The following is a 21,717-nucleotide window of genomic DNA, read 5'->3' as shown; positions in this document are numbered from 1 at the left end:
TACAAAAAAAACTATTAACTTATGCAGTTTTGGATGATTTCTTCATATTAATTTTACTAAACAAGACATTGACATTTCCTTGAATTATACGTATGAATATGATTACAAATTTGAAGTTTTGTTTAACTTTCTAAGGTATTCTTAATAATATTATTGATTTTTAGTGATTAGTGATTACATTGATACTCACTATTAGTATTAATACAGTGTCAGATCATGAATTACAATTGTTAATAGATATTATTTAAAAGTTCACAATTACTCTGTGGATGTTACAAAAAAAAACTAGTAACTTGTGCAATTTCGGATGATTTCTTCATATTAATTTTACTAAACAAGACATTGAAATTTCCTTGAATTATACGTATGAATATGATTAAAAATTTGAAGTTTTGTTTAACTTTCTAAAGTATTCTTAATAATATTATTGATTTTTAGTGATTAGTGATTACATTGATACTCAATATTAGTATTAATACAGTGTCAGATCATGAATTACAATTGTTAATACATATTATTTAAAAGTTTAAAAGATTTCTTCATATTAATTTTACTAAATAAAACATTGAAATTTCCTTGAATTATACATATGAATATGATTAAAAATTTGAAGTTTTATTTAACTTTCTAAAGTATTCTTAATAATATTATTGATTTTTTAATAAAATAGTATTGGGTATGAACTGATGAAGATTTGGATGGCAAAGCAAATACTGTAAATTTTTAACATTGTAATTTCGGGAATTGATCGCAATCTGCGCTCCCTTGCTAGAAAATGGGAATGAGGAATCGGCGAAAAATAAATATGTAATTTCAATTAAAACTCGTCGGTATCTTGTTTTTATCAAATATTAAAATTCAATTCTTGCAAACTGCAGAGGGGATTACCGGTAGTTGCGGGATGCGAGGTGGTGAATACATTTCAGGGATGTTTTGCTTTTTTTTCCCACTTCTTCCTCACTTTATCGCAGAAACAAGCAATTTAAATGCGTTGCCGTGTGTTGATGTTTTAATGGTTTCGGTGCCTAAGTTCAGGGGTGAGTTAAGAGGGTGTCGGCTGCATAAATCTCAATGAGGGGGATGTGTTTCTTAGGAGAGAAAGAGAGAGAGGGGGGGTTGATTCATTGATTTAGTGGATTCGGCGGAGATAGCTGCAGCGACACCGATATTCGCTCCTCTTTGTAGAAGAGGGAAGGAAACGGGAAGTTGTAATACGAAGGTTTCCGGTACACCTCGCGCTCGTTAACGCCATAATTCATTACATTCTACCGCTGCAATCTTCCTTTTCTCCGAATCTCTTTTATTTCGAACTATTTCTATCTAACAAACGATCAAACATTTATTAAAAACATTAATTTGATATCATCTAATTGAGAAATGTAATGTTTATAAAATGTGTAAAAAAAAGACACGAAATATGAGAGGTATTTATTATAGCTTGAATGTCTCTTTTAGGAGAATATTGAATCCGCTGGAATTTGACAGTTTATTAACGTTCCGAACATAGCAGCCCCCTGAGATATTCGTGCGGAAATAAAAATAGAAGTCCAAAAGAAATATTAATTAGCGAGCGAATTAACAGCAACAAAAAAGAGCGAAGAACGAACAGTCGAGGCCCTGTTATTTGAATTTATGATTCGAATTTTTCATATTTCCTCTCCCTTTCTCACGTTGCATTATTTTTTTTCTTCTTCCTCCTCCTCTTCGTTTCTCCTTTTTTTTTAATATCGCGTTTCTTCTTATTTCCGCGTTTCGGAATGAATAATGGTATTTTCATGTCGCAATCATTTGTCACAATTTCATACTCATTTGTTAGCCGCGCGAGCGCTCCAAGAAGTTATGTTAATTTAGAAGGCGGAAAGAATTTCCTCCAATACATATTTAGCACGTGCCTTTACAATTCCTTCCTTCCTTCAAACCGAGCGGAAAAGCTTCTGGAAAGTGTGTGTGCGAAAATGAGACCTGTTTTCCTCTCGCTCGTCTCACCTCACCTAAGTTCCAGGTGGTAAAATACTGAAAGAATTGTATATGTATTGAGAGGAATTCACTTTGGCTGCTTTCATGAAATAATGCGAGTTCCATTTCCACGCATTAATGTACAACGTGACATAAACAGGAAAACGACGCCCAGTTCAATAAATTTATATTAAAAAAAGCTCTGAATATTCCGTCGGCGCGTTTTCACTTTATGAACGAATTCTCACATTTACAGCTATCGACATTGAAATAAAAAAATACATATTATAGGCGTCTTTCGTTTAAGCACCCGGGTCGTACAAATTCATTCATTTCCTTTACGAAATTCAACTTGATAATATTCTTTTTTTAATATTCAATATCATGAATTAAATATTAAGACATATTATTAGATAATTTATTACACATAAAACCATATTGACAAAATATATTTTTTTATGACTGTTTATTTATAGTTTTTTTTACATGATTTTATTATTATTATAATTAGAAAATATAATTTTCTTCGATGACAGTGAAATTTAATTTAAGTAATGAAACGCATTTGGATTATTTCTAAATAATTATATTATATTCATTTAAAGCTAACGAATTTATTTATATTAAGTAGATTTTCACATTAAAACAAAATATTATAAATATATATGCTTTAATCCAATTTGGCCGAGATCCTAAATTTTCCCTCTCTACAATTAACTTGATTCCAGTTTTTCCACTCGCTATGAAATTTTCATGAGTTTGATATTATTTTATACCGAGAATAGAAGGAAAAAAAAATATATGGAAAGCAAGAGCAAAGGAGCAGAACTCGTTACGATATTAATGTGCATATATTAAGGTGCCTGTGTAATTTATTTGCAAAGTAAGCCGAGAGTAATAAGTAAAAATATATATATTTTTTGAGCTCTGCCTAGTATACAAACACATACTGAAATCTACCCACCTACATACACACACATACACACATACTACAAAAACTGTCACACGGCGGTCCCCTTTTATCTCCGTATTATTAATATGCAAATCTCTTCGCTGAGAATTATGAATTATTCATTATAATTGCTTATGTTAAACTATGTTTAATTTATACGCATACATGGTTTTATGTTTACCTAAAACCATTTGCAAAACTTAAAATAACAAATGCACGGAGAATTATATTAATTTCTGCGCGTACTCCTTTCTAATTGTTATTACAAAATTTAAATAATTACTTACTATTTTCATACCAGCATTCGTAATAAGTTATATCAGTGTAATCCTAAAACCTTATATTCAATTTGTTAATGCAATATTTCTTTACCAATTTTATCAACGTTTCAAATAAATTGAACAAAATCGAGTTTACATATATTTATTTAAATTTGTTTAATAATGAAAATAACAACTTTTTAGTAAATTTGCATTTATTTTTTAAATATTGTATAACTTACAGAAATATTATATTTTGTGCGAAATCGGGAACAAAGAACAGTTTCACAAAATAATAGCAACACAAAGAGATATAATTTTTGTTTGTTAACGAACGTAAAAATGCCTAATGGAATGAACGGAGTATGTGATGAGTGAACTATGACCCAAATACTCATGGAAGCGTACTCCGTTCCATTTGTTTTATGCAAACACACAAAAAAATAATGAAATCCCAACGAAAGCTTCTCGATATATATATTATTTATACATATTCATGTATTCAGGACTTGTTTTGTTGGCCAACAAATTGCAGTATAATAAACAATATCTGTCAATTGCGTAATTTAACCAATATTTTCATGCAAAAAATGGCTGTAATTTGGATTCAAAGATGAAGTAATAAAAAAATTAACGCTGTAAAAAGCAATGTCTTCACATTTTATTGATTTTCTATAATATGAAACTATAATAGAATAGATCCCAGTAAAGCATATGAAAGTTGAAAATTTGCTAAATGCAACGTCTATTCAATTATTACTGTCGTATCATTGATTTGACTGTAATTCGAGTTGAAAAATTAACGTTTTATTGATTTTCTCAGAAATGAATGGATTTTTTTTTGTATTTTATTACTATTTTATATATTTTTTTCGAGTTCTCGCTGAAATAGAATATGTTAAAAAAAATATTTGATTGGTCAATTTCATGCTGGCTGGTTGCCTTTTTATATGTCCGTATTCATATATCGATGAACATGTTATAGTTTAGTCCCCGTTCTCTGGAAATGTAGTCGTGCAATAAATTTAAAGCTTGATTGATGGGAAATTAATTCTAGCTGGTGAGGGGTGTGATGTTGGTATATCTAATATAATCAGTGAAATAAGTATAGCCTGCCATGGATACATTAATTCCAGCATACTCTTATTAAAGGCTTGTAACTTTATAATCATTAGAGCTTAATTTAAAACGATCACAAGAACGACATACTAAGAAAACGTTTATTACAAAATTTGATTCAACCTAATATTTTGAATTAAGTAGTATTATGCACATTTGTCAAATATCGCACATTCTATGATTTTCGGAATTTGCGTGGGCGAAATAAAGGCGTGTGATCACCAATTATTGGCTGTATCACATAAAGATTGGTGTTGTTTATAACAAAGACTTCTCCTCAACTTTAACTTGAATTACTGTCTCCATTCGATATATATTTATATAATATACATATAAATGTTTTATATGTACTTTTTAACTTAAAGGATAAAAAAAAGTTGAGACTAGACCGATTAATGATGTGCCTTGTTAACCTATGTTCTTTAATACTTTTTATACACTGGTCCGTAAATCATTGAATATTTATGGTATTTATGTTATTTGCGTTAATTCAACTAAAAGCTTTTTACTCGTCCAAACTCTATTTTTTCGTATGGATTTGTCGTTAAACGTAGAAAGAAAGTGCGTAGAAACCACAGCCAAAAGAAGCTCGTGTTTGAAAGAAAAGAAAAAAAAAACGAATTGAACTTGACCTTCGTGAGTGAACATTAGTCTGGTATATAGTTTAGATTCGATAGGAGTTGGCGGCGGCAGTGTCTCTGTGCTTCTTTTTTTTATATTTATTTCATCTTTCTTTCGTGTTACCCTAGAAGCACTTCAACTTTTTATATTTATTTCATCTTTCTTTCGTGTTACCCTAGAAGCACTTCAACTGGCAAAAGCAATCACTGATAAAGGATGAATTCGTTTGGTTTCAAATTGCTTAGTTGAAAGGTGACTCACAGTCGAGCTTCCATTGAACCTCGAATAGCTCCGTTTCTTAGTAAGTAATTATTACGTGTACTTATTATTTATAATTATAGAGCCAAGCTTTTTATATATCTAAAAATATTTTCCATTCATTATTATTTAATTAACGTTTCAATTAAGACTTTAATATTCGCTATAATCAAAGACGCATACTTAATTTGATAAAAAGTTCATTATATTTCATATTTAATAATTGTTTGCGATTAAATCATGAAGCTAATGAATTTACTTGAAAAAAATATATTCTTTTTAGAATTTGTATACAATGTCAATTAGTGTAAAAAAATACATGAGTATACAATTTATATAATATTTTGTCAGTAATCAATAGATCTAAAGTATTATGCCTTCTTTTTGTAATTTAAATAAATTAAGCCTGTATACTTTAGAAGATGGTAACTTTATGTATTTTATATGATATGTATGTATTACATAATGGTATTTAAGGCTCTTTAGTGTGAAATTTAGTTATGGAATATTGTAAGAAGATTTACCTGCAAATGCAGTAAAGATCTCATCTTACTTTTTTGTCAGTATTTGTGAATGCCATTTGGTTGTCATACAAATAAGAAAGAAACTGCAATTCATTTATTATTATTTGAGGGTGTATGTGTGTAATAGTTTATGGAAAGTCATTAAACTCCTTCGTCCGGATCGGACGCGATCGCGCGTTATATGAAAGTTTTGTTTCATTAGCCATCAAAGCTTTTATAAGGGTGCAGAATGTAATTACGCGGCGCGGTTTATTGTCGATTTCTTGTTGGCAGCGGGAAACCCTCCTCCGCGATATTGCAATTATAAACGGGAAGCCGCCTCTGACGTTGCCGCCTCCACCGTCGCCGCCAATCTCGAAACTTTCCTATACTTGTTGCCAAATGCACTTATACGAACGATAAAAATTATATTTTATATATTTCCAGCTCGAATTTCAGTGCCGCCTAAACATTTATACTGCTTTGATGCTTCTTTCGTCTTCTTTCTTACTCTTTGCCAAACCATTCCACTGACAAACTATACGGATTCCTATTATTTTTTATGGATTTGTACCAAGTCACTTTACAAATGAAAGTGTATAAATTGCAATTTTTATTACTCGTCAAAAATGTTACAGTAAAACCATGTAAATAATACCATTATCTAGTTCTGGTTTATACAATGTAAACAATTTATCCTCTGATACAGAAATTGAATGTATCTCAATACTCTATGAGTTATTTTGTAGAAATTCTACATATAGTTTTCCAAATGTAATTATTAAGATACAAATACAATAAATATATTGATTTATTCTCTATTCAATCAGAGAATTAAATGTTTTATTCTTCGAATTATCAAAACGCTGAAATTTTTTACATTATATATTTTTTCTATATACACGAAATAATTGGAACTGAAACCGGACAAATCAAGTTAAATGGCAGAAATATAAATAGCATAAAAAAATAATTATGATTAAATCGATCATTTTTGTATAAAACATATTTGTTATAAATTATTTTGTTCTTTTCAAACCGTACTATAGTGAATCCGCACTGATCAAAGCCGCACATTTCTAATATTTTAAATAGACTAGAAAAATGAATATGAAATATACTGAAAATACTGATATAATTAATTATTTATTTAAATCGTCAGATTGATGTAAGAATAAGCAAGTAATTTGGTTTCAGGTCAATATTGAAAGTGGAATGAGTATTTCTACAGAGGAGTGCGAAATCTCACAATTAAAACTTCGCACAATGCAATTATTTACTTAAATCGAAGAACAACGGGGGATTTGGATGAGAACAAATCTTGTGCAAAAATCCACTCGGATGCGGATAATAAACTTTCAATGCGTAATCAGTTTTAACCAATTAAACGCCTTCAAATTCAACGCATCTGTAATTATATTAAAATAAAGGGACATCGTTTTCCATTCACAACAATTTCACCCCTAAGATATTTCGACGTTTTATTTACTCGCTTAATTCACAACGTCCTCTCTCTTTCAATTCCATATATTGACAGAATATTTGGAATGCATTTTTTTTTGTATGCGGGGTAAATTTTATGGAAAATTCCTTGTCCCGTGAGCGAGTTGAAGGGGAGAAAATGGAAAAAGCTCGCCTCTTCCTCTTAGACAAGAAGATTCTGAAATGTTATTTCAACCGAACAGAGAACACATTCAATAGTTTATTAAATGTCATACTTAATTAAATTCCGGAGATCTTTCAAAGATTTCTCGCCAGGGACCCCACCATTCATCGATATATATATACACCCTCTTTCAATGGACGTCGCAAACCGTACAGAAAACACTGCAGCCTCTCCTATACACCAAACACGTACAATTGATCTTTCACACGTCAGCTATATAAATATTATTAGTATTTTTGCTATCATCAAACAGTATCAATTCCATAATTTTACTTTAACAAACAACAACAAATTAAATTATTATTTTGTGTGTTTGTTTCTACAAGGTTTTCTAAATCTTCAACAAAAAAAACTATCATCTTCTGCATTCAATAAATTAGTAATATTCTCTTTGACCATATTTTCGAAACCTTTTAATTGATTTTATTTAATTTCGTCTTAATTTGTTTCTGTTAAATTCTTGAAATTATAAATCAAAGTTTCGTTATCTAAAGTATTTTACTGTGTTTGAAAAAAAAGCTGAGTTGTTTATATAATATTTCAGGTTTGTATTAGCTTATGGGTCTGCAAATAACTTTTAACTGATATTTCAATTAAAAACCGCAATCAATCATGCGACACTTTCATCATATTACAATGTCACTTTTCAATTGACGTACCGAGCGTTAATTATGTACAAACACAATATAGTTAAGGTTTCGTTGGAACATGCAAAGTAATTGAAAACTTTCGTACTGAAAATTTATGAGCGGAGAAACGAAAATGTTGTTAGCGATTGTTTATAACTATCACATTGAGAGCTTTACAATATTTACATTAAATATGTATAGTGGAAAAGTTTCATCTTGAAAAGTTGTTATTTTCGTTACACTTTTATCTATATTAATTAATTAATTCGGAATCGCCGTTACGCTGTAATGCCGATGGCAGATGGCCCATGCAAATGAACGAAATTAATGCAATTTTGCATTTCTATGCATTGGAAAATAAATTCAATTTTAAATTTTATTTATTTTTATGCTGTTGGCGCTCGTGCGGCGAAAATAAATAAAATCTACGTGTGCGCGCGTACCATAGACTATTTATATTCCATTTTGTTATCATTTCCATGCACATAAAACGAACCAAATTAACAGGACCTTTTACACGTAAATATTGTATATTGTAATTGATATTATTTTAACATTATTAGTCGAATATATTTTATTTTTTTTCGTTGAAAATACAACACCTGATTACATCCCTGTCGAATCTGTCATTTATTTTGAATGCATGCATACATCATTAATTATTTTTTTTTAGTACACACTACAAACATATTTATTTTAGGTAAAAAAAACTATAGTCAATTTTATAGGATTGATATTGAAAGAATGACTTTGTAAATAATTAAATAATATTAATTTACCAATATAATTCTGAAATATTAACAATGTATTAAATTATATAATTGAAAATTTATTAATGTCAATCTTCATATCTTTGATTTTTGAGAATGTTAGTTTCCATTGTATCCTAATCATTATCAGATTGCTCTTATTCTTCTTCATCCTCTTGCAACAATACAAAAATTTATATAAGTAATGTTGAAAAAACTTATTTTCAATTTTATGTGGATAAGTCAAGAATAAACAAGTTGACCATCTCTGATATAATAGAATATAGAGACATAGATACATATTGTTATGTATAACCGTTATTGTTTATATTATGTTAGCCCTTATTATTTTATACATGTTTATGTATGTAAGTCATTAATATTTAGAACAAATACCACTTAGGAAGATCCCAATACCTAATAATTGTGTAACGACTATTGTTAATCACCATGTAGTGCACAAATTCAAAAGGGCCAATCGATAATGACTACTAATATGTACATCTGCCTCATCACTTAATTATTAGGGAAAGTTAGGTGCTATCTTCCATTACCAAATATTGTACTCCAACTATGCTAATTCACTACTATATAACAGGATGTTTATGTAATACAGGAAGAGTCCTAAAAAGTCAATGTTAAAGCCATATTCCTAGCTAGTCGCTAGTCCAAGTTACTTTTAGATTAGTGGAGAGTCCTCCTGAGTCCTTGTTAGACTCATAAAAACCCTAGTAACAAATCTAGCAACTGGAATCTAGACATAGAAGTTATTAATAATCTTATAGTGAATAATAAAGTGTTTATTGTCCAACTTCACCTCTAGCATTCCTTAAAAACTCCACTAAAACTCCACCATGACATAATTACGAGATATTCCAGTGTCCAGAGATATTTGAATACCGGGATACGACAATATCTTGCTAATATATGTAGACCGGTTTTTAGAAGAAAAACAGTAATTATTTTTATATAAAAGCTTAAGACCCAACTTAATTCTATGTAGGTGTACAACTAATTGTTAAGAGTATTTCATCAGTTCCTAGCTTTGACACAATATGACAGCTGTCATTTCAAGTTTCATTAAAAAAATATACGACCCAGAAACGCTATATTATGTTTGCATTGATATTGGTAATTGAGGTATAAACATGAAGGAGTATTAAAAAAAGCTAGGATTAATTTAAAGACTACATTTATTCGTATTCACAACGTTAAGATCGGAAGGAAGCAACCACTCTTTATTCAGTTGACTGAGATTGATGTAAAGCCAAGCCACCATTTGTTTCCGAGGTTTTTCCTTGTCCAGTGTTGCATATTAATGTTGTCTGTGCGGCGCGGCGCGTTACGTTGCGTGCGATCGATGGCATTTGGGCATTACATTTCGCTGGTACACACGATGATATTAAATTGCCAAAGGAAAATGGATCCGTTACAGTGGAAATATAAATTTGCACAAAATATAAATTGCAGAGCTACACCAGTTTTCCGTTTCAAATGAATCAACATGCATATACACTTGTGACCATGCCCTTTTATCTCTATGTACGAGAGAGATTTTTTTTTCGTCTCTATTCGTTTTGTATGCTTTCTCTTTGTATTATATACGTATTATCTTTGGTTGCAGGCGTGTTTTCTGCGTTTGGAAGTATTTATAGTGTAAGTAAAAGTTTATTCATAAAACATTTATTTTCGAATTTCGCGGTGCGGCGACGAGCCGAGTGGAGCACATTCTGCTGGAACTTGGAATGTATGCCATGAATATGCATACAATGTAAATCTCCTTGCATTGTTTAGTATGTAAAATATCTTAAAATATACACACCTCAGCACTATCTAAATTCTAAAGTTCCACCGTCTACGGTCTTTCTATCTAGCTCGTTTATTTCTGAGAAACTATTTATGCTCACAAATTATTTCTAAAATGATTTGTTTTGCAATTTGAAACACTAAGTGAGTATAAAGCTACATTCAAGTAATACTTGTCACTTTTATATAGGTTATTTTTTTTATGTCGTAACGAAAAGAAAAAAAAGATAAATTGATCCGTTTTTGTAATCTAAATCAGTATAATTCATTTATTATTATTCATTTAACTATTTTCAGTTAACAAAGGGTTTAAACAAAAATATAAATAAAATTATTGGTAAGAATTAAGTACAAATATTTTACAAAATAGGGAATTTCGGTAATTATTATTTGTAACACTGCAATTCCACAAATCATCAATTAAGTTTAATTCTTAAGTATTTCACATACTGGTGATTACATAAATAGTTTCGAACCCAAAATCCAATTTATCGTCTTATTTTCTTCAGCATCCATTTGACATTGTCGTCGGCATTCCGTTTATGTTAAACATTGCCACGGGCGTTGGCGCATCATCACACTAAGAACTCTCCCTTTCTCTTCCTTCTGCTCTCATCTCCCTTTTCGTCCACTTTTGCTCGAATTCCTTGGCACATCTTAAAGACGGCGAATGTGCATGGGTGTGTGTGTATGCGCGCGCGAATAAACGCAAAGTTGCTCTCTCAAAGGCCCAGGAATTTCAATTTCTGACAAAGTTTCCATGCCTCTCGTCCTTCGTCCTAGTATACCTACCGCGGTGCATTTCATTGCCTCCTTGAAACTCAAACTCAAATAAAACGAAGAAGAATAAAAAAAAATATGAAGGAAAAAATCATTATCCACTTGCTGCTGCTTGCTATTTTTTTTTGCTTGCCTCTCTTCCCCTATCTCTCTATCCATCTTAAGGACCAAGGGGATTAAAAATTTATAAATTGCGATGCAATTTTAGTTTAGAAAGTGTTGTTTGTAAAAGATCAATTATTTACGGGTCTTCTTTGATGTGGTTTAAAGTTTCACGTACAAAATTGCATTATATTTTACATACTGTATATATCCTGAGTTTTGATCGAAACCAATAACATCAGCAGCAGCAAGAATAACAACAAACAGACTCTTGTTAAAACTTAATGTAACCTGGTTTCATTTTAATTGCGGAAAGGAGAGAGAAAAAAATTGAGAGTTGTTGCATTTAATTAATATAATCCCCTTGAAATGGTTTCTCTTTAGCTTGAAGATCTTCTCTTCTCTAATTTTTTTTTTGTTTCGCTAGTCGTTCTTTTTTTTCTGTTTTTATTAGATGAACGTGAGCTTTTAGGCTTTGTGGAAATAAGAAGAACGGGATTGGTCTTTGCTTTACGCGACGCTAATAATAAAGCTTTTAATATTTGCCTTTACAAACTGACACATTGAGAAAATGGCCTGCCGTGTCCGAATAATCCCTGTAATAAAAGTCGACTATAATAAACAAGCCCCAACGACTCTGCGCCCAATCGAGTGAGACCCTTTATATTTTAACGATTGCTTCCTTCCATTTTCGAGTCTACACAACCTCGCCAGATTAGTGCCCGCGCTGCAATATTGCAGATTTAATAGCATCACACTTCTTATATTGATTTCTGCTAGGAGTTACCTATATATATATCGGAGATTTTTCATACCAAAACGACAGTTTACAGCCAATTTCTCATCCGCTTTAGTAGTAAAACTTCATGGCTTATCCTTAATATCGCGTACTTTTAAAAGAAGCTACTGTCTCGAGAAGTCACTAACCTATGAAGCACCACGAACTTGAATATTAAAAAATATCGATAAAAGTCATGGTACTGTTATACCTGTTACCTCTGACATTAACCTTTGATATAACCAAGTCTGCAATTTCAAATCTCATTTAACTTACAATTACAATTTAAGCAAAAATTGTGTTTAACTCAATAAGAATATCATTTAAAGCTTATTCTAAGCGTCGAATATTAAGCAATTTCATTAAACTAGAGGATTTGTAACATTGATAGTTATTGGAAAGAAATCACTAAAATGCTTAAATGTTTGAGTTTGTTTCTAAATATACCCAAAGTTGTACTAGAAGAAGAAAACAACATACAATAAATTATCCAAAGAGGATGTTAGAAATTTATTGAATGCAGAAGTTCATGGTCTTCAGTGGAAGATTTAGTTTGCAATAAAAACGTTTTTCTTGATTACATCTTGTAAAATTAAATAGAATGCAGGTATCCCCCGACTTACGAACTAATTCCATTCGTAAGTAAAATTTGTTCATAAGTCGGGGGAATTTTAAAAATATACTTATCTTATCACACTTCATCATGATTTTTACTTTTATATATGTTAAATTCTGTACTGACTGCATAAATTTGAAAAATAAATTAAAATAAACAAAATACTTACAAATACTTTTCAATCTCGACATCAAAATTATTTAATAAAATATAGTATTTTATTAAAGAAATTGTCAATTTTTGTTTGGACAGTTAATTCTTTTATCACTATATCTCCTTGAAACTAGTTAGAGATTTTAGAATTTTGTTCGTAAGTCCGGGAGTTCGTAAGTCGGAGGATACCTGTATATGAATTAAGAAGTGATTTTAAATAATTCGTAATAACTCTACAAAAATAATAACTATATTAGATTTAATAAGATCTATGTAAATATCTTGAATATATATAATGCTTATATTATAATTACAATTAATATATTATTATTTTATGTTATCCTAATTATTTTAAAATCAATAAATAATTAGCAATGCAATTTAAGAGAATTTATTACGTGTATATATATATTTACTTCAAGTAGGTCTAAGTTAACAATCTTTATGACTTATTTGCACGTGATATTATTTATTAAAGCACAAATAGGTCAAAGAAAATGGAAATAAATAAATGACGTTATTCAAAACCAGTCAAGTTTTATATATATATTTATTTATTTATAAATTCAATAACCGTTATTGCATTATATTGCCAGTTGTAAATAATGGAGGTCGTAATGAAATTTCAATATTTCCAAATGAATAAAAAGCATTGAATTGAGTGACGCGCCACTATTTCAAAGTACCGATCCAAGTACAAATAATTGCAAATATATAGAAATAAATATAACCGTTGCATTGGAAAAGTTAATTGAATTTAGGCTCTCTGTAATTTCAAACGCAATTGAAAATTGAAATAATGACATTAGCAACATGATTTTCGTATTAAAATATAATAAATTAAAATATAATATTAGTGGAAATGCACGGATATAAATACATTAATAAAAATAATTTAATAAGAAATCGATAGTCAAGACCATACGTTGTTCATTTATTATCCCATTACGTTCCTAGATTCTTTTTTTTAACAAAATATAAAAATAGATTTGTTTTACGCCCGGCGCATTCACAGAATTAACTACAAGGTTTTGATCTACATCAGTTAGAGGTGTTTGCAGTTCTTTTTGATATTAATACAACGTGTACGTTGATATGAACGTTGAGTACGTATGTGCGATCAAAGAGGCACGTCTGTACATCATACATGGAAATTGATTCTCGCATTAACGTACATTCGTATGGCATACGTCTAATGGTATTTTTCTTCAAAAGTTTCTATTACACATCAACAGTAAATATTTTAAGAAAAAAACAGGTAAAATTCTGATAATTTTTAATACATAATTATACGTTATTTCTAAATATTCAAAGCTAAATTTATTTCATTATTCAAGTTCAAGTTTCATTTGGTTTTTCTTCATTTTTAAATTACCGAAATACCTGTATTTGTTCTCAAAATTTATTGGCAATTTCGGTAATAATACAAATATTTACGTCACGAAATGCTAATTTTTAAATAAAGGTGTCATCTGGCTGTAACACCTAAAGTGTTTAATAATATGGTATAAATTATGCATCAATTGTAGTTTTACTACAAATTCACGAGGCGGAGGTAAAATTATAAATTATATTGATTAAAATTGTTATGAACGGCTATAAATCGGTGGACAAATGATATTACGACTATTAATATTATATTATAACTATAAACATGAATTATCCGTAATGCGGAACTTTTACCCGATGCTTTAATTATGTAACAGGTGTAAATAATAAAATAACCGCATCCACGATCGAACGCCAATAACTAGCATCCCGTGAACCGAACATTACGTATTTAATTTAAAATTAATAATGCCATTATATTTAAATTTGTTGTTCAATTTGGTTCCATTTCTTTCATTTTTCACTTCCATTTTCATCGTTACATTATTTTTTTATAATATTTTATTTATATAATTGTGATGAAAGTTGTTCGAAACTGAACGAGAATAATTAAAATAATTATAATACACTCGTAGGTGCACAATCCCATTGTTGCACTTCTGTTATTAATTAGTATAATGAGTGGTCGTAACACGTCGGGGAAAATACATTTGCTAACGACTAAAGGCGGTAAAAGGAACAATGATTATTATTGTTGTTGCGTAATTAGTAATTGCAAGTTGTGATAATGAAGCGTTTACTTGGGAAAACATGATTTTACTCGAAGTCCTTCACAATTTCAACAGGTATAATAGATTTTCTTCTAGGAACGAAATATGCAAATGCGCAAGTTAAGATTGGAATATGGAATGAATTCGATTATGTTAATATTTCTAATAGTCGACGCATTAACATTTAGAATATAGTTTCTGGCAGAGAGGGTTTTATTACTTACGATCCTCTCATACTCTATTCAAGCGAAAATTGAATGTATGCTTTATCCACTAAGATTATAAACACAAATTGAGATATATAACATTAACTATTTCTTATTTAATGAAATTAACAGTTCTAATATTTATAGAAATTATATGACAATGAACAAAATATAAAATATCTACATATAGGGGCGGATTTAGGCAGAAGTCAAAAATTTTCACAAATAATTGAAGTTGTAGTTTTTATTGTTAAAAATGCATTTTACAAATTTTATTTTTTTTTTCGTCTAGCTTCAGTTGTGTCTAGGAATTTGGGAATTTCTGGACATTAAAAGAGCTAAATATGAGTAAATATACATATTAGGTTTCACTTTATAATGAGAGCGATGTTTTATAAGAAAATATAAATATGTATATTCGATAATAAAAGTTTTGCGTTAAAAAATGTTTTTTTTAAACTCGGTATTTCAATAACAAAGAAAATTGTGAAGTGAATAAAAATGTTATTGTTGAAACGTACGAGAGCAAGCAGGGTAAAAAGCATAATTTTCTTTCTCTTGCACATACAGTATTCCTTTATTCTCCACTCAATTTTCATCTGCTTTCTTATTTTCTGTGCTTTCTATTATTTGTCGCCAGGGTCTATATGTGAGTGTAATATAGTTGATATTAATTTTGTAGTCACGTCGCGCGGAATAAAAGGGAGCTCTTTATGTTAATAGCAAGAACATTACAATTATCTTGCGAGATGAAAATTGCGTCGCTCAACGTCGCCTGCATTTAGGATTGGGGCATGGGGAAATCCGGCAATTGCCGCAGCCGCCGCCGCCTCCTAGAAAATTAGATGTTTTATAATTTGAGTAAAGTATAAAACGTACGGGAGTTAATAATAAAAAATGATTCTCTGCAGGCGACAGCAAAAAGAGGTGCGACGTCGAATTAAAAACTGTTAAACGTGAACTCGCTGAAAAATTAAATTTTAATATATCAAACAGGAGGTGAGGAGTTTAATGGTGAGGAGTGAAGAGGAGGCGGTGGGGCGTCGGCGATGCGGAGGGCGGTTCCAGTAAAGGGCTTTTGTGTTAACGCCGTCAGCTTTAAGCTGATAGCTTTTGACAAGAGTGCATAAAGTGGACGGGACAACGGCGGGCTGCGATTGGTCCAACCTACCTAGTTGTAAGCATGCTGACGCTTTGGAGGTGGCGGCTGCAGCGGTGGCGACGCTTACTCTCTAATTGCTAACTTTATTTGCAGCACGGCATAATTACATTTTACTAATGTACCGAATAAAGAGATCATTTTGTTTATTTTAGTCGTTAAACGCCCCAGACGTGCCTGCTCCGCTGCTGCTTCTGCTCCATTCCTTTCCACCAACAAAACAAACTTAATATGCCAAACTCAATTCGAACACCCTTCTAATAGATTTTCCACTTTAACATTCTCATCAATGCTTGAAACCCAGTAGCGTCAACATTATTTGCATTTATTGTATTTCCAAAACACAAAAAAACAATTTCAATATTTTTCTAAATAAACAACTTTGTTCTTGCATAAAATTTGACAAGATATTTGTAGAGTTTTAATCAAGAGTATATTAAATCCAAATGTTTATCAAGTAATTAAGCAAACAATAATTAGTACAAAAGTTTATTATTTAATTAATCCTTAGAATATCTTAACTTTATTTCAAACTATGATTTACCTTTGGGATATTATTTAACTGTATGTTTTAATAACGAAGTACCGATTACGACTAAATTAATGATAATTAGTTATAACCTTAACTAATTATCATTAATTTAGTATTTATATATTTTTTTTTAATTTAATATTTTTTAAAGCAATCTATCATTTGACATTGATATCAAGCCTTATGAATGTGGTAAAAGTAAATTTAAAAAAAAGGACATTATAATAATAATTAATGAAGAGATGATCCAGCAACCCCACTTCACATATACAATAATTATTTATGCACATTACATTTTAAGGAAAATAATATTTAATGTATTTTAAAAACAAAACAAAAACAACTTTTCAATATTTTTTGATATTGTGATGGAAATGTAAAGATTATTCTTATACTTCCCATTGGATTGAATTTTAGATGTAGTTATAAAATTGGCATCTATGCAATTAATTATTATATATTCAAGAAAATAATGAAAAACAAATAAATAAAATACTTGGATTCTACCAAAGTGTAAGCTATATAAATGAGATGTGTTTTTAATTAAATTAATATCGAAACGTTGGATATTAGCGTGATACGGCATTAATTTGCAAACTAAAAGTATGCCGTAATAAAATTGAAATCCCGGACATGGCATTTTTTGTCTCCCTTAAAATTATATTATGTGATGGTCCCTTCGTGCTCGCACGTCCCTAACTGAATTAAACTTTCGAAACACCGCACTTAACTTTATGGATTAATAAAATTAGGCCACATTTTTTCTGCCGTTCCATCTCTGTCTCGCACATCCGAAAAGCAACAAAACAACAGCAGCAACAGCAGCAAAGGGCTAACACATTTTTTTTTTCAACGAACTCAGTCCGTATCTATGTGTGGGCAAATTAAATAAGACATAATTTCAAAAGTGATTTTATTGCCATTTGCATGGAATTATACACGCGCGAGTATAATAAATGTTTCCGGTTCTAATATCGCATGTGTGTAACTTATCTTATGTATTCGCCATTACATCATTTTTCATACCGGGCGGCCATAAAATGGACGCGCATAAACATAAATTTCATATATATGCGTGGAGTATAAAAATAATCTATATTATAATAAAAAGCGTTATTTACCGATGTTTTTTCTTCTCCTCTTTATGTATTTCTAGGTGGTTTACGTTGATGTAACTGCTTTTTATTTATGTAAGTTATGGTTACTTTTATTTAATGGATCTGGAATGAAGTGGAATAATTAGACGATAAGGAAACGACTTAGGGTTTATAACTTAGTATATAATTGGGGCTATATTAGTCCGCTGTTTCGAGCTTTAATTACAGATATAAAATTTAGTAATCCTCAACACTAATTGGTAAATCAAAATTCAGCAATTAGAGACAGACATCACGTGTTTGCATTTGCTTCTGGGAAGGGGGTTGAAAACTGGGAGGTCCTCCCCTATAAAGGATGAGTTATCATTAAAAAACACTCAAGTCCTTCGATTTAAGCTGCCGAGGTCTTAAATTAATGGAAGAAGTATTAGGGCTCGGATTTTGGATGAGAGTAAATATTGGGCGGGAAAATCTCTCCACATAAATGTTTTGCCTCCGCTTCCGCCTATCATCAAAGTTTAATTAATTATTCGCCCCTTTTTCTCCTTACTTTTATTCCTTACTCGCTGCGTACTTCTATTCATTTTACGATGTGTGCTTTTGCACAGGAAATATGCAGTTTCCGTTCTGGGCTATGCGTTCCGCAGCTTCTTTTCAATTACTGCTTCTGCAGGATGCAAATCGTGCTCCTGGTGCGATTCCTTTTTACTCAACGCTTCCTTCTCCTCGAGCACTTGCGTTTCAGCTTCGACGACAACTTTTATTTTATTTTTTTATTAGTATTTCCATTCGGTGCTTTCTCAAGAAAACGGTTCAATTATTGAGCTATTTTTTCAATTTCCTTTTGCTTTGAATATTGTTAGTTAACATATAAGTTTTTCAATGGCGAATCTAAAATTGCATTAAGTCTTCTCAAGTTTAATAGGAATTTTCTTAATTTCCTGCATAACAAAGGCGCCACGGTTTTTCCTATTTTCCGGCTTGTTTGGCTTCGAAAAAGTTTGCGGATAATTGGATCTGGTCGCGATAAATGTTTTTGTTTCATTTCGCTGCGCTTTAATACCCACAGAATATTCACGAGAACTAATCTTTAGAACTTAACTCTAATCTTAGAAAGTGAGCTCCAAGTTTCTTATTCATATTGAGATTTCATATTTATTATTATTAAATCCTGTAACGCAACACAAAAAAAGTTATAAAGATTTATAACATTTTTTTTTAACTATTATAATCCCTTGCAATCAATTATTAAATGCTAACGCAACACAAAAAAAAAATATAAAAATTTATAACTTTTCTTTAACTATTTTAAATCCATTGCAATCAATTATATTAAAAACTAATAATTATGTCCAGTTTCTCATAATAAACAATTTTGTGAATAAACATAGTAAATCTATAACCGGGGTTAAGATTAAAGTAAAAATATGAATCCCTATTTACACTAAGTTTTAAAGCTTACAAAACTAAGTTGAATTCCCAAAATAGATGATTTTTTTAATCCTACGGCAGGAAACTTTATGTGGTTTGTCCTGCGGTTTCAATGTAAAAACGTCTGTGGGTTTTGTGGTGATTGTAAAGAGTCGCAGACAGAGAGCAAAGCAGGGAGAATGTTTCTCCTATTATGAATTTTATGAGTGTATTTAGGCCTTCGGCAGGATTCCGGTAGCTGAGCTGAGTCATAGACGGCAAAGTTGACCATTAAAGGGGTTAAACGTGTTTGTTTTCCCATGTATTTACTTCGGGTGGATCCCAAATGACAGTCATGATCAATAATGGACGATCTCGAAGCGTGTAACCGAATCCCCCGGATTAGGGAAGAGACACGCACTTGAACCCCCCTTCTCGTCCACCGGCCCAGCCCTGCATCTCTCTGTATTTTATTATTTTCTAATCCTACCGGAGAGCGAAAAAAAAATTATAAAGTATACACAAAAATTCTTATGAAAAATTCAGCTGAAAAAAATTACTGGGATCGTCAAAAAAAAAAACAACAAATACAGACGAGGGAAAAAAAGCAACTGGCTCTAATGGAAGTAGCATGCTATTCCAATTACATTTTAATTTGCTACAGCTTCAATTTAATTAACTGAATTATTTACATTTGATTTGGAAGGTAGAGAAAAAAAAAAACAAAACGAGTTTCAGTATATTTCAACACGTATTCCCTTTTTTTACAATCCCCCTTTTGTTGTTGTTATATACTTTCGAGAATATATCAACAAATATTCTATTTGCTTTTCATTGTATAAGTAAACTTTTTTAATGAAATAATGTTAAATAAATTCGCAATGTTTTGTATATTAATGTACAGTAATACCTCGCATTCCGGACTGTTTGAAACTGGACGAGAAATTAGATAAAATAAAAACCGAATGTGTACATATTATCTGATTTGATAAAATACATTTTTACTTCTTGAAAATTCTTACTGCAAAATATCTATAGATAATTTTTTTTTTATAATATCAGCATTTTTCATAATCTATAATACTTTTACTTTCAGAGTCGAAGGTCGCTCAAAGCTAAAGTATCAGATTCCTTAAGATATACTTCTTGATGTTTTTGTGTGTTCCCTCCTTGATCCCCTTGATATATGAACTTCATTTTATCTTCCTTACATCAATTGATCTTTTTACGGCTTAGATACCCATGTAAAATATGTTCCTATCTTTGATCTATATTCGAATATACGACAAATCGCGGTTGTACAACATATCGCATTTTAAAACTTTCTATTTTAACCATGATAATAACTCAAATCAATACTATTCGTACTACCTTTATCTATGTACATTAATTCTGAATTTTATATATATATTATAAGCATTGAATAGTAATTAAAGACTTAAATATTAATATATGTATACAACAATTAAATCTAATTGGTTAATCATTAAATACAATTAATGCTTGATGGATGACCATAATTCCTTCGACTGTACAAAAATTTCATGTCCATCATGTACCTAATTGGAGGACTGTTTGGAAACAACAGCGTTTTTTTTGTTCGGTAACCGAATCGTTTTGTAACTGTTACTATTAAAATGATAAGGATATCAAAATATGGTTTCATCTATGAGGCCAATAAAACAATGTAAATGTATTGATATGTATTTGATGTTTAAAAAATGATACAAAAAAATAACCCTTTGGGGGTGAACCACGACCTCAAAATTTATATAAAAATATATATGATAGTAGTCACTGTTCGAAAATATTAAACTGTCAATTTGGGGTTATTTAGTTTTCGCATACTGCATTATTATTTATGATATTGCATGAGCAATAGCGTAACAAAAAAAATGTATTTTTAAAAATTGTAAAGCCATAACAGAATGTGAATTAACAATTTAAAAGCGAATAACGTGCTTCAGTCTACCGACCCATATATACATATATATTTGAATTGAATATGTTTCATAAAATATATTCCATGAAACAATAATTACCTTAGTTAGTAGGAAAACCTCCATTATTTATTTTTAGTTGTTGTTTTATTAACGCGGTACAAATGGTATAGGAGGGTGAAGCTTCGGTGAAGCCCACACACACATATAGACAAATCATCCATAAAATATTTTGACTCAATTGTAATTGAACATAAATTATGATTGAATGCTATTATAACGGATCGCATCAATAAATACAATGCCCGGTCTTTAATTGGCTCTAA

General features: G+C 30.5%; 1 protein-coding gene across 4 annotated transcripts in view; it reads left to right on the top strand.

Annotated features, from left to right (window-relative positions):
• The window catches only part of LOC108557738, a 70,078-nt gene that overhangs the window by 30,229 nt on the left and 18,132 nt on the right, over positions 1 to 21,717 (top strand). Inside the window, exon 3 of one of the 4 annotated variants that reach the window (XM_017914386.1) lies at positions 10,338 to 10,369. The exons of 2 other annotated variants lie outside the window; for them this stretch is intronic. The gene's annotated coding sequence lies outside the window, so the exon portion shown is untranslated. Of the gene's footprint in view, positions 1 to 5,198; positions 5,210 to 10,337; positions 10,370 to 21,717 lie in introns of those variants that run through there. One more of the 4 variants, XM_017914410.1, reaches the window with a different exon arrangement.

The sequence above is a fragment of the Nicrophorus vespilloides genome, unplaced genomic scaffold, assembly GCF_001412225.1.
Source record: "Nicrophorus vespilloides isolate i.1.1-1 unplaced genomic scaffold, Nicve_v1.0, whole genome shotgun sequence".
Taxonomy (NCBI): Eukaryota; Metazoa; Arthropoda; class Insecta; order Coleoptera; family Silphidae; genus Nicrophorus; species Nicrophorus vespilloides.
This window is presented reverse-complemented; position numbering and strand designations above follow the sequence as displayed.